General features: G+C 38.3%; 1 long non-coding RNA gene across 1 annotated transcript; it reads left to right on the plus strand.

Moving 5' to 3' along the window:
- Positions 1 to 10,519: 10,519 nt before the first annotated feature.
- LOC116042430 lies at positions 10,520 to 11,379 on the plus strand. The gene is made up of 3 exons (XR_004103224.2): positions 10,520 to 10,633; positions 10,864 to 10,916; positions 11,121 to 11,379. It is a non-coding gene; the product is annotated as an uncharacterized LOC116042430 (long non-coding RNA).
- Positions 11,380 to 13,704: the final 2,325 nt, after the last annotated feature.

A 13,704-nucleotide genomic window follows, 5' to 3' on the forward strand; every position in this document is an offset into this window, starting at 1 on the left:
GCAGTAGCTCAGATGTAGATCATGTCAGCTAGCTAGCTCCATAGACAGTAAAAGAAAGGCTGACTTCGGTCAGTTACAAGGCAGGATTAGCTGGGAGACTTCTAAATGAGGGCGCACATGTAAGTAGTTCTTTTGTATATTATGGTGAACTTGTGTGTGTTGTAGCAGTGCTTTGCTATTGAGAACGAGGTAGCATGCTAGCGTTAGCATTAGCGTTAGCATGCTAACGCTAACACTATGAGCTAATGGTTGCGGTTAGCCAGCTCGTTTCGGCTTGTGACGTCACAAGCCGTGCCGATTTTGAACAGCTCACCCGGAGACTGAAGGCAGGACACATTCAGAAACCGTATCTCACTCTAAACAGCATGGATGTTTTTTTTTCAAAGTTTGTATGTGTGTGGAAGCACCAGAGACACAAAAGAACACCCCAAATAGCCCAGAAAAAGTGTTTCATTTTCATAATATGGGCACTTTAATGCATTGCATTGTGAAAACATTACATAACCAATCTTATAACAAAAAGCAGAAGCACCTTTGTAGACTTTGTGTTTGATGGAATATTATAACAATGTTAAAATGATAGACTGGGTTTTTGAATTATAATTGTAATGTCTGATTATCTCATCACTAAGTGCTTTAGAAAACAAACACATTATACAAATATATTTGAGGTTTCATACAAACTATACGACATGGCTTTATTTTTACTGCAAAAAATATGTAGACTAAAAATATGTGAGAATGTGTGTATCTGTAAAGGGTTGGAAGGTGATTTGGGCTGTGCACCTTTAACATACTGTATGTCAACCGCCTGTTTTCTGCAATCAATTATTAATTATTAGTAGTAGTTCATTATTAACACATTGATTTTATCACAGAGAAGAATATCAACCTTTAATCACATTTATACAGTCAAAACCCAAAGGTCTTTCTTTTTTATTGGAAAAGCACCCTGGTCCAGTTTACTAATCACATTAGCTATTTTCTAAATCATAATGAATAATTTCTTGCTCCATGAAATTTTTCAATCACAAAGTGTTACAATGTAAAATTAAACTACATTGAAAAATGCCCATTTTCTGTGCTCTTTCAGCAAAGAATTGAGAAGTATGAGGTTCTCCTCTCAAACTATTAGATGTTGCAAACAAAGGTTGAATGTTAATTCAAAGGTGTACGTCTAGCCTGGTTAGGATAAAAAAGGTGTATAATTCAAGTTTTCATAAAGACTTTGCCACTTAGATAAGTAAGTGTTTCATTCTGGCTCTCTTGTGGCTGAAAACAGCACAGGGTACAATCTGAAGATTTTTAGAATTAAAATCAGCTTTATTGGACAAGTATGTGAACTGAACACATACAAGGCATTTGACACTGGCTTTTTGTTGCTCTCAGTGTACACACACAACATACACAGAAATGTACAGCTAAAACAATGGCAACAAAGCTGAACAAGGTAAACAAAATTTGCCTACTATGTACAGATATAAATATGAAGAAAAAAGTAAACGAGATGAAGTGCCCTATAGGGTGCTCTTCTAGTGGAGAAAAAGTGGTAAAGCGTCCTTACAGTGCCCTACCATTCTCTAGCGCTGACGCAGAACTGTGGAGATATAACCTATTCCAACTTCTCCAACTTGAATATTTACAGATAGAACATTTACAAATCTCAGTACACTTGTATATCTGAATACAGATCTGGAGTTTTTGTTTTTTTTTACACATTAACCAATCTGATTATGTCAGGAGTGGGGGACAGAACTCAGGCGCAGAATCAGATTTTATTGAAACAGAGTGTGAGCTGGCAGTGGGGGTGCTTGGTCCGAATATGGTTTGGGGTCTGGGCTGTGTTCCTCAGTGTGGCTGCAGACTTGATGATCCAGTGTGTGGCGTGGCTTATTTGTAGCAGATGATTCCAAAGGTGGGTTATTTCTGAGGACAAAGATCTTCCAGTTAGACATGTCAGGAAACAGGACAAGACAGGTAAGTACAGAGACAAAAAACTAGACTAGGCATAAATATCAAAGGCTGGTGAATGCACATACTCAGACTATGTTTACACGTGGCCGGCTATTTTCATAAACAGACATTTAGAACGTCTACGTTTTTAGAAAAGTGTTCGTTTAAATGTACCCGTGTATATATGCCGTCAATGCCGTCAAGAGCATGCCACACCTTTAGGTGGCAGTGTAACAAGAAGCAAAAGCCCACGTTAGCCAATCAGAATCCCGAAAATAGCAACAACAGCAACGACTCACTTCCTCTTTCTCTCTCTTGGCTGCCTAAACCTCGAGTGCTGAAAAACCAGTGAAACCATGAGTCCTCTAACTTACGTCTGAGAGGTTTAAGACAAGACCAAGTAACGTTAACGTTAACTTAAGTGGTCTCGAAAACAAGAACGGCCTTGAGTAACGTTAACATTACTACAGCACTGTTATACTAAATCAAGTTACTGAATTCGTTTTCAGCAAACAAAGGTTATAGTATAAATATAAAGCTATACATGCAGATATTGTATCAGCTAGTATTAGATTATTTTCAAATAAAATGAATGCTCGCTAAACCTTAACGTTACTTGGGTTACTTAACTAAATGCTAGTGAACCAATTAAGGCATTGTCATTGCTAGCAGGAGAACAAATGTAACTGACCATTAACGTAAACTTAATAAAGTTACTGAAACAAATAAGAAATAGCTTTTGATAACAACAAAAAGATGCAGTTACCTCTAAGTGTTTTTTTCAAATTCGATGGTGAATTCTTGAAAGCCAGCAGTTTGTGGTGTTTCGGTTGGCACAATTTGCAGCACATTATAACAACGTATATTCCCATCCAATGAGGTTGAATTCTGTATTGATGACACAAAAAATAATAACGGTAACTCCAAATGCTCACAGACCCCGCTGTCAGCTGGAAGTCTCTCAATAGAATCATGGACAAGTTTATTTCCTGAAATATGGCTCGTTTTCCATTTGAACACATTGTCATCAATATTAACAAGGTTTAAAATGACCCTTTTTTCAAATTTGGATATTGTTTCAAAATCGGAAATCAAATGAATGAAAAAGTACACGGGCCCAATTACAGTAATTACATGAAAACTTCACTTGCATGAAATGTCGTTTGAGTTTAGCCTACGTCATCAGTTTCTATCATCTAATGTGAAACAAGAGGCCAAGCCAGCCTGGTAGCAAAGCTGCAAGCCAGATGCTCCTCAACTGTATTTCCCAGCAGTCAGCTCCCCCTGCTGTCCATAAGGTGCCTCTACACCCCTTTTGTTTCAGACCCTCCCACCAGCCTTTGGGCCACGCCTCCACTTTTTGACATCTGTCAGTGGAAAAGCCGAACGTTGAATCGAAATGGGAAAGGCCAAATGTTAAATCGAAAAGTCTATTGTTAAATCAAAATGGGAAAAGCCAAATGTTAAACTGAAAAGCCAAATGTTAAATCGAAATGTAAAATTCAAAAGATAAATCATTTTACATTTCAACTTTGCCTTTTCAGTTTCCTTTTTCTTTTTTAAATTCAATTATGGCATGGTTTTTCCTAGTAGCGTAGTAAAATAATAATATTTTTAATTTGATCTTGCTTCGTTTTCTCTTTGGACTTTCAATTTGAATTATGAATAAATATATCCTCCATAGATAGATAGATAGATAGATAGATAGATACTTTATTGATCCCCAAGGTGAAATTCAAGGTCCCAGTAGCTTGATGATAAAATAACAAATCCACATGAATAGCATGGACAATAAAAGAAAAAATACTTAAAATAAAAACTAAAAAATCCACATGAATGTACTAAGGGATGTATAAGCATGAGACGCTTGCAGTGACAGGGCAGGAACTGACCTTGTGATTCAGTATGAGAGTGTGTCATGGTGGTAGTGCAAATAGGTCCAATAGTGCAAGGATAAAGTCTAGAGACCAATCTATAGACCTAGTTGAACAACAAAACAATTTTGAAATTAAAATTAAAAAGCTGCCTTGCCTTGCCTTGCCTTATAACTCAATGGTGCCCTGGCCAAGAAGGCAGCAAAGTTACACATTGATAACATACATACATACAATAAAACACAAATGGTACAGAGTAAACATATCCACCTTAATGAAATCCAAGGTGCAGTAGTTACTGTTTAAATGGGTTAGCAGTATCTTTCCACAGATATTGAGACACGCCTACTATACTGGGATATAAGCTATAGATGCGCCAATGATCACATCATTTCTGCAGAACAAATATTTGAATAGATTCCAGTTTTACTTGGTAGCTGTTGAAGCATGTCTTGCACCAATGATAGCTTCTTCTTCTCTCTGAAGCTTCTTATGAGCCTGAAGGTGCAGTGGTTAATCTTTCAATGGGTTAGCAGTGTCTTTTAACAGAAAGTGAACCACACCTACTAGTCAGCTGCAAGTATGGCTTGACCCCAAAATAATTCTAACAAAAGATTTCTCAGTGGTTCACAGTAGTATCAGATGTACTTAAAAACATACTAAAAGTTTACAAAAGTTTGACTCCAAGAAAGGCCCCATTTTCAAAATGGCGGCCGTCAGGTCCTTAAAATGACCATTACTCCTTTGTATTCCTCCTAGACCAGGAATACTGGTGCCTATTACATTTTTTGGCCATGTAATATTCTAATTAGCATATTTGCATGATAGATAAGTGATTACAAGTACAATTATATATTAAAGTGCCCATATTATGAAAAAAACACTTTTTCTGGGATTTGGGGTGTTATGTTGTGTCTCTGGTGCTTCCACACACATACAAACTTTGAAAAAAATCCATCCATGCTGTTTACAGTGAGATACAGTTTCTGAATGTGTCCTGCCTTCAGTCTCTGGGTGAGCTGTTCAAAATCGGCACGGCTTGTGACGTCACAAGCCGAAACGAGCAGGCTAACCGCAACCATTAGCTCGTAGCATTAGCGTTAGCATGCTAACGCTAATGCTAACGCTAGCATGCTACCTCGTTCTCAATAGCAAAGCACTTCTACAACACACACAAGTTCACCATAATCTACAAAAGAACTACTTACATGTGCACCCTCATTTAGAAGTCTCCCAGCTAATCCTGCCTTGTAACTGACCGAAGTTGTAGAAACAGCCTTTCTTTAGCCCTGTCTATGGAGCTAGCTAGCTGACATGATCTACATCTGAGCTACTGCGCATGTGCAAGTGCAATCAAAGATAGTACAGAAGAAGAAGAAGAAAACAGGTCTCACTCTGTAGCTAAAACAGAGACCAGGTGAAAAGAGGAGCTGCAGCAGTGAGAGAGAGCGGTGCAGTACAACTAAAATATGGTGGTTTTTTTAAATTAAACCATGTAAACCTATTCTGGTACACCCTTAAAATACAATTATGAACCTGAAAATGAGCATAATATGGCTGCTTTAAAGCAATTGGTTACAAGCATATTTATGTGAAAAATAAGGGTGAATACAATTACATACAATTTAATAATACAATTTCCCTTAAGTAATTGCATATTTCTCCTTTCTCATATGTTTGAATAAATTCATTAGAACTGTGTGGTACTGTAAAATTAGTCAAAACAGGGCTGCCATGTGATGGCTCAGTACCGCTAACCCCTTTTATTTTTTGTGTTTTATTTTTTTTTTTACAGATGTTTTAATATTTTTTATAATGCGTTTTGGTTTTTTTGCCTTTTGTTTTTCATACTTTTTTTTAATACTTTTCTTATTTATACATATCTTTTTCTATTTTCTTCAGTTGTTTCCTCTTATTCTGGTTTATTTTTTAGACTTTTTTGCACTGTGACCTTCACTAGATTTACCATTAGTCGTCACACTCTTCCTCCCATAGAGGTTGATTATAGTCAGTGCTTAATTTGTAAAGTGGGAGGTCCCGGAGCGCAGAGGGGGGGTGGATCCGGCGACTCAAAACGGGGGTTGGAGGTAACGGAACCAAAACAAAAATTACACCTGCCTACGTATGCTTCTCTGACTCTGACTAAAAAAGCCTAAACAACGCTGTGTGTACATCAGGGCAATGTTTATTTTTATTTCAGAACGTGCACTGCATCGGTGCGAAATGTAAAAAAAATACACTGCAACGATCGTTTTCAAAAGCAGCAACTATCCATCGGACAATTAAAACATAAAACCCACCGTGGTCTCCACATTCTTGATCGGCAGAAACGATTTTTGCTTGTTTGGGATCCGACTGGCCAGCGTATTTGAAAAAGCAAACTTTGTTGTCTTTTTGACATTTTTATCCTCAACCAGCACAAGCGCTTGTGTCACTTGGAGTGCAGCGCCGCGCTGTTGAAGTGCCGATCCCCTCCCTCCGTCCCTCTCCAGCAGGCAGGTGAGAACGTGGCAATCGAACTTGGGTGCGCACCAAAAGCAGACCAAACAAGCGTACCAAGACCTGCTTGAAGAGGTGGTCTCGGTACGCTTTCAATCGAACACTGGAGCGGTTCGTTTGTGGTGAGAACGTGATCTGTACTCGAACCGCACCAACTAATATGTACTCCGCAAGTCTGAGCTAATGTCTCCTGTAGTCAGGTGTGTTTAGCAATCTGTGATGCAGCAGAGCAGCAAACTGTAGCAGCTTGCAGTGTTTCTCTCACAGAAATAGACTGCGGTCAAGCTCGCCGTCTGTCACTCGTATCTCTGTGGTCAAACCAGCTGCCGCTAAAATTGGACACAGACGCCGGCAGAGCGAAGGAGGAGTCAGGACCTTCTTCCTGTATTTACTTTCGTGCTCCCTCCCCCAGACATATCCGACCAATAAGAGGGCTGGACGTTCTTGCCTGATTTGTAATGACGCATTTTGGTACGCTTGGATTTTTCCAGGTGTGAAACCAAACCAAACCAAACCGACCAAGGGCAAATCGCTCCAAGTTTACTATCTCACCAACTGATTCGGACCAAAGCAAACGAACTACAGGTGTGAAAACGCCCTAAGTCTGTATCCTCCCCTATCAAGGTTTTGGGCTAATGTTCTGAGGCTTTGACTGCAGCTTTGACAATGTCAACGTCTGCATCACCTGATGCATTGATAGCAGTGCAGCCCTTCTTCTCTAGCTCCTCGGTCATAAGATTGATACGTCCTTGTTTGTTGCAAGATCTAGAAAGGAAATCATCCTTTCTTCTCACAAACTCAGTCTCTGCATTGAAGTTAACAATGGGGTGAGTGTTTTCACCACGTCTCTGATGCGTATTGTCTTTGATGGAAGGACCTTCGCTATAACCAGTGGTGGAGGGAGTACTGAATATTTGCATATTACCATTTTAAATGGTAATATGCAAATAAGAAAAAAGGTTGGTTAGTTCGTTAGTTTGCACCTTGGTCAGTGAGGGCACTGTGTCTAGCGACCCGTGGTTTACAAAGGGGTGGTTCAGTTATTTTGATGCTGAACTTCGACAGTATCCATACTGTCCACTACCACAAACAAGGCCTGGCTTTTAAAAAAAGTTCCTATCCTAACCAGCATAAAACGAAAATATGTTGTTAGAATCGGAATGCGGTTGGTTTTATTCATGGATGTATTTTAAGACAGTTTTATTTCCTTTAACCATGGGAGCGTAAGCAAATAAAGTGTGTGAAGCAGTGGAAAAGGGGGAGCAGATGTGAAGAGGTCCAGCCAAATAAATAAGATATGAACGCGTGTTACGAAGCCTGGCGGAGAAGTAAACAACACTGTGGAGAGAAATAGATGGCAACTATGATTTAAAAACAGGAATAATAAAAAAATAAAACATTTTCATTTTCACTTTTACCGGAGGCTGTATTACTGAGGGTCAGCGGCGCTGCGACCGGGCTCTGGAGCACCGGAGCTGTCTTGGAAGCCGATGATGGATCGGCGGTGCCCCATATCTATGGCAACCAAACTTCACTAGTGAGACAAACTTGTGATGGTCAGGAAGACGTTTTGGCAGGGAGAAAAACTAATCAAAAAATGTAACGGAACGTTGTAGAAATGTAGTGGAGTAGAAAGTATAGATAATTGCTGCAAAATGTAACAAAGTAAAAGTCAAAAGTATGCACTATTGATTCTACTTAAGTAAAGTACAGATACCTGAAAAATGTACTTAAGTACAAAGTATTTGTACTTCGTTACATTCCACCACTGGCTATAACCATCAAAAACGACTGTTGCTTTACCATAATGGCGTATGGTAAAGTCTGCATATGACTGTGCAATGGCACCGTAACTGTAACCCTTTTTCCATGCCAAGCGGTGAACCAGGGAGACACCATCAAGAACATAATGCTCAGTTGGTGGGATGGACTCCAGGACAGTTTTGTTAGATTTCTTTCTTGAGAACTCAGTGACTGCCTGTGCTAGTTGGGGCTTGTTGGCTTTACAGAAGATTTCCTTGCCTTCGAACAGGGCTGCAGGAAATGAGCAGAGCTCATAGCTCATTACCTTTTCCAGTGAAAACCATCCTGGATGGAATCCAGGATAGTTTTGTTAGATTTCTTTCTTGAGAACTCAGTGACTGCCTGTGCTAGTTGGGGCTTGTTGGCTTTACAGAAGATTTCCTTGCCTTCGAACAGGGCTGCAGGAAATGAGCAGAGCTCATAGCTCATTACCTTTTCCAGTGAAAACCATCCTGGATGGAATCCAGGATAGTTTTGTAAGATTTCTTTCTTGAGAACTCAGTGACTGCCTGTGCTAGTTGGGGCTTGTTGGCTTTACAGAAGATTTCCTTGCCTTCGAACAGGGCTGCAGGAAATGAGCAGAGCTCATAGCTCATTACATCTTACAGTGAAAACTGTCCAGTTTTCGACATGATCAGGAACTGTTGGAACAGCAAAGCAGGATCAATGGTTCGATCTTGGGCAACTTTGATGGTGGAGTCAGGTTTTTGCCCGGTTTTTCCGTTTGAAGGATATTCCAAAATGTTAAATCCTTACTTCTTCTTCAAAGCCCTGCCCAGGGGAAGGTTGTCTATTAATTAAGAAAGTGACTAATCAAACTTCTTGGGAAAACACTTGTGTGTTCAGCAAAACAATTACTAGTCAGATTCATCTCTTATTAAAAGAAATCTCATTGTAGGCAGTATTGGCATCACTGAGTACCTGTGTGTCGACCAGTGTTGTTAAATTATTTTTTTGATAATTATTGATACTCTGGTAATAATGGCAGGAGGAGAGACAATATTATTTATGGTATCAAATAAAACCTTGGGGTTTCTCTTGGAAGAAGAGATTAAATTAGAAAAATAGGCAGACCTGGATTTCTTGACTAAATTATTAAAATCCTGCATAAGTTCCTTAAGAAACAGACGGTGTACTTCAAGCCTAGTGGATTTCCACAGGCGTTCAATCATACGGCACTTCCTCCTTAGACAACGCACATTGTCCGTCATCCAAGGCGAGGCATTACAAATGGGATTAGATTTTATCTTTAAAGGAGCCACTTTGTCCAACACAGAAGAGCAGAGGTTGTTAAAAGACTGCATTAAGAGCTCAACATCATTACTACCAATAGTATTAAAGTCACAGCTAAACCGAGAGATGAATTGCTCGACAGTTGTTTGAGTAATAATGTGCAAACGTGCCAGACGTTTCCGGCAGGGGGGGTCATTGTTTTGGCTTAACAGCCTGCAATCTTAACGTTTGGGTTCAGTCTCACTACCTTCATACAAGTCGTATTGTATACAACATCATCAGAGTAGGCAGCTGTTTTTAGCAAAACATTTCAAATAAACCCAATTTACACCACAAGCTCAGCATTAAACAGCAGACAGGCAAAGTTAGCGACTAGCTGGTTAACATACTGGAGCATTTAGCAGCTAAAGAGCTAGATAGTTTCGCCAGGAATTGGTGGAGACCAAAACAGAGCTAAAACAGGTTAAATATTTGACTTACATGTGCCAGGTGGCCAGAAACACAATTCCAAATAACTGCTCTGTATCCACTCGATATGTCGGCAACTGTTTGCTAACAAGGTGATAGTAATTTGCCAGTTATGTGTTCACAGCTTGTTTCTGCTGCCCCCAAGTGTCCTTTACTTTAATGCTTCCCACCATGCCATGTAGCACTATCGAGAAAAACACCTAAAAGTTAGATTTATGTATTAGATTTGAATTAGTTTGATAACTTTAATAATGGTTAATCGGAGTGATACATAGCCTAGGTGCAATCACTGTTTGACATGATAGGTGCTAGGGAAACAAACTCCTTTCCACTATTGTTACAATGATGAACAATATTTATTTTCGGAGATTGAAGCCTGATTTGTATTTGACTTGTATAATCAGAAACTATTTATTCCAGTTTGATAATTGTTTGCAGAAAATTGTTAAAAATGTCGCAAGACCTTGTGCATATTGCTGGGATTTGCGGAGTGCCAGACCATGGACAGCATATTTCCAAACAAGGTTGAATGTGTTTGTTTGTGTTTGATGCTGACATGCATTTGTGGCTAATTGTGTAAGATGGAACTTGGCTTGTGCAAACATGTGATTTTACCCTAAAATGCTAGAAGAATAAACTAAATTCCAAAACTTCTCCTAAGCTCTTGCTGTGTGTATGTTTAACAGGAGTCAGTATCAGTGATGACATGCTCAATTTGATGGCTCTGTGCTACGGGGCCTCCTCTGGACACATGACGCTGGAGAGCTTCATCAGTCTCATTCTTCGCTTGGACTGCATGTACAGTAAGTGAAGTCAAGTGGGACAAATGATGACAATAAATGACACTATGTACTGTAAGAAGTAACTGTCCACCACTCTTGCTGTGTAAAATGTTAAAATAAAATACATATCTTCATATTGGAAAGATCAACAGTTCCCAATTAGTAAGTCTAGTCTATATATACAATTTATGAAGCTTATGATGAAGCTTAAGATGATGCAATTTATTCACAATTTGTGTGTTACTCAACAGGAATCTTTAAACAACTGTCTAATGGAAAAGCCATGAATCTTCAAGAGTCAGAGGTAATATAACTTATACTTCTTGTCAGAAATTCATCTTTGAACTTTACACACGCAGCTGTTGATCTAGAAGACAGAGAAAATAAATACTTGTCTTAGAATTACACAATTACATAATGTAACTTAATTATATGTCCTGTGATAAATTATTCTATTATTGCTTATATGTTCTACTTCGTTAATAACCTGTCTCTTCTTTATTTTCAGTGGATCTACATTTCAATGTACACTTAACCCAACAAGGGAGATGGATGGTACAAAATCATCAGGACATACAGGAGTACATATTTCAAAAGAGTGTTTTCTTTTCATTTGTCAAATTGCATATTAGAAAACAAAGATGTATTCCTCTGCGAATGAGCCATTAGACATTATCTAACTAAAGAGCATTTTCTTTTTACTACTTTGTTAATGCATTGCATTGTGAAAACATTACATAACCAATCTTATAACAAAAAGCAGAAGCACCTTTGTAGACTTTGTGTTTGATGGAATATTATAACAATGTTAAAATGATAGACTGGGTTTTTGAATTATAATTGTAATGTTTGATTATCTCATCACTAAGTGCTTTAGAAAACAAACACATTATACAAATACATTTGAGGTTTCATACAAACTATATGACATGGCTTTATTTTTACTGCAAAAACTATGTAGACTAAAAATATGTGAGAATGTGTGTATCTGTAAAGGGTTGGAGTGTGATTTGGGCTGTGCACCTTTAACATACTGTATGTCAACCGCCTGTTTTCTGCAATCAATTATTAATTATTAGTAGTAGTTCATTATTAACAAATTGATTTTATCACAGAGAAGAATATCAACCTTTAATCACATTTATACAGTCGAAACCCAAAGGTCTTTCTTTTTTATTGGAAAAGCACCCTGGTCCAGTTTACTAATCACATTAGCATGTAGTGTTTGACATGACGGTGTTGGGTAAAATAATTCATCTAAATCATAATGAATAATTTCTTGCTCCATAAGATTTTTCAATCACAAAGTGTTACAATGTAAAATTAAACTACATTGAAAAATGCCCATTTTCTGTGCTCTTTCAGCAAAGAATTGAGAAGTATGAGGTTCTCCTCTCAAACTATTAGATGTTGCAAACAAAGGTTGAATGTTAATTCAAAGGTGTAAGTCTAGCCTGGTTAGGATAAAAAAAAGGTGTATAATTCAAGTTTTCATAAAGACTTTGCCACTTAGATAAGTAAGTGTTCATTCCTGCTCTCTTGTGGCTGAAAACAGCACAGGGTACAATCTGAAGATTTTTAGAATTAAAATCAGCTTTAAGTATGTGAACTGAACACATACAAGGCATTTGACACTGGCTTTGTGTTGCTCTCAGTGTACACACACAACATACACAGAAATGTACAGCTAAAACAATGGCAACAAAGCTGAACAAGGTAAACATAAAATTTGCCTACTATGTACAGATATAAATATGAATAAAAAAGAAAACGAGATGAAGTGCCCTATAGGGTGCTCTTCTAGTGGAGAAAAAGTGGTAAAGCGTCCTTACAGTGCCCTACCATTCTCTAGCGCTGACGCAGAACTGTGGAGATAGGTCTGGCAATGTGAGATACAACCTATTCCAACTTCTCCAACTCGAATATTTACAGATAGAACATTTACAAATCTCAGTACACTTGTATATCTGAATACAGATCTGGAGATTTTTTTTTACACATTTACCAATCTGATTAGGCACACAGGGATTTCGAATACACATTTGCTGATTACTGTACACAGTAAAAAATGACATTGCTGCTGGCCTCATGACATAGTGATACACTGCATTGCAAGGCAACCAACAGCCATGAGATGAGGTTGCCGTCTTTACATACATAGAAAATGGTGGCAGATTTATATTGCAAGCAGCCAGTGTTCATGTGACAGTTTTACGTCTTAACTTACTGCTGCGAAGATACAGGTTCCAAACATTTGACCAAGCCAGGAGCAGCATGACTTGATGAATGAAATGAAAGCTAATTAGAGTGTTGTACACACTGCTCTTAAATAAATAATTTAAATTAAATTAAATAAGACTCTCTATTTGTCTAACCATCATCTGCGTCTTCCTGCATACTGTACGCAGCTGTAGCAGGTAGAATCTCATGTTACCTCAGGTGGAGTTCCATAAAAGAAATTCTGCGCTGACAGTAGTAACCTCAGGCATTGGCAGGTGTCATATAAGAACGGGAGCTTCTTCACTAATACTTGCTTTGGCACCCAGACTCAACACGTTCCCTTTCCGGCTGGTGAGGTAAGATTACAGTTTTTTACGATCGCTATGACACTTTTTTAATACTTTTAACAACTTTCCTAAACTCTTAACACAGTTAGCACAACATCCGTCTGTGTAGGCTAAACAATTAACACATTTCTTGTTGCTTTGACACAAAATGCATAACACAAATTTAAAATGCTTGAACTTCTTTTACACACAAGCTCCACCAAGACCAAAACAATGGATTTTTATTGCCAAATTTACAAATGCTTTAACTCTGTATGTCAGAACAGATAACATTATGTTCTAAACCTAACTTATAGGCTAAAGTCAAAGTGAACAGCTGATCGTATTGTAAATTGAAACACAAATATATCCCCTGCATTTTATACATGCATTTATTGAGAAACAGCTGATTGAAGTTATGGAAATAGATCAATCACAGCTGATTCCCTTCTAGGAAACACACTCAGGTGTTGAGGTTCTTTCAATCGCATAATCATATGGTAGTACAGTAAAAGAGATATTGTAGATGAACACAGAAAATTTGAA

This window comes from Sander lucioperca, chromosome 18, assembly GCF_008315115.2.
Source record: "Sander lucioperca isolate FBNREF2018 chromosome 18, SLUC_FBN_1.2, whole genome shotgun sequence".
Classification (NCBI taxonomy): domain Eukaryota; kingdom Metazoa; phylum Chordata; class Actinopteri; order Perciformes; family Percidae; genus Sander; species Sander lucioperca.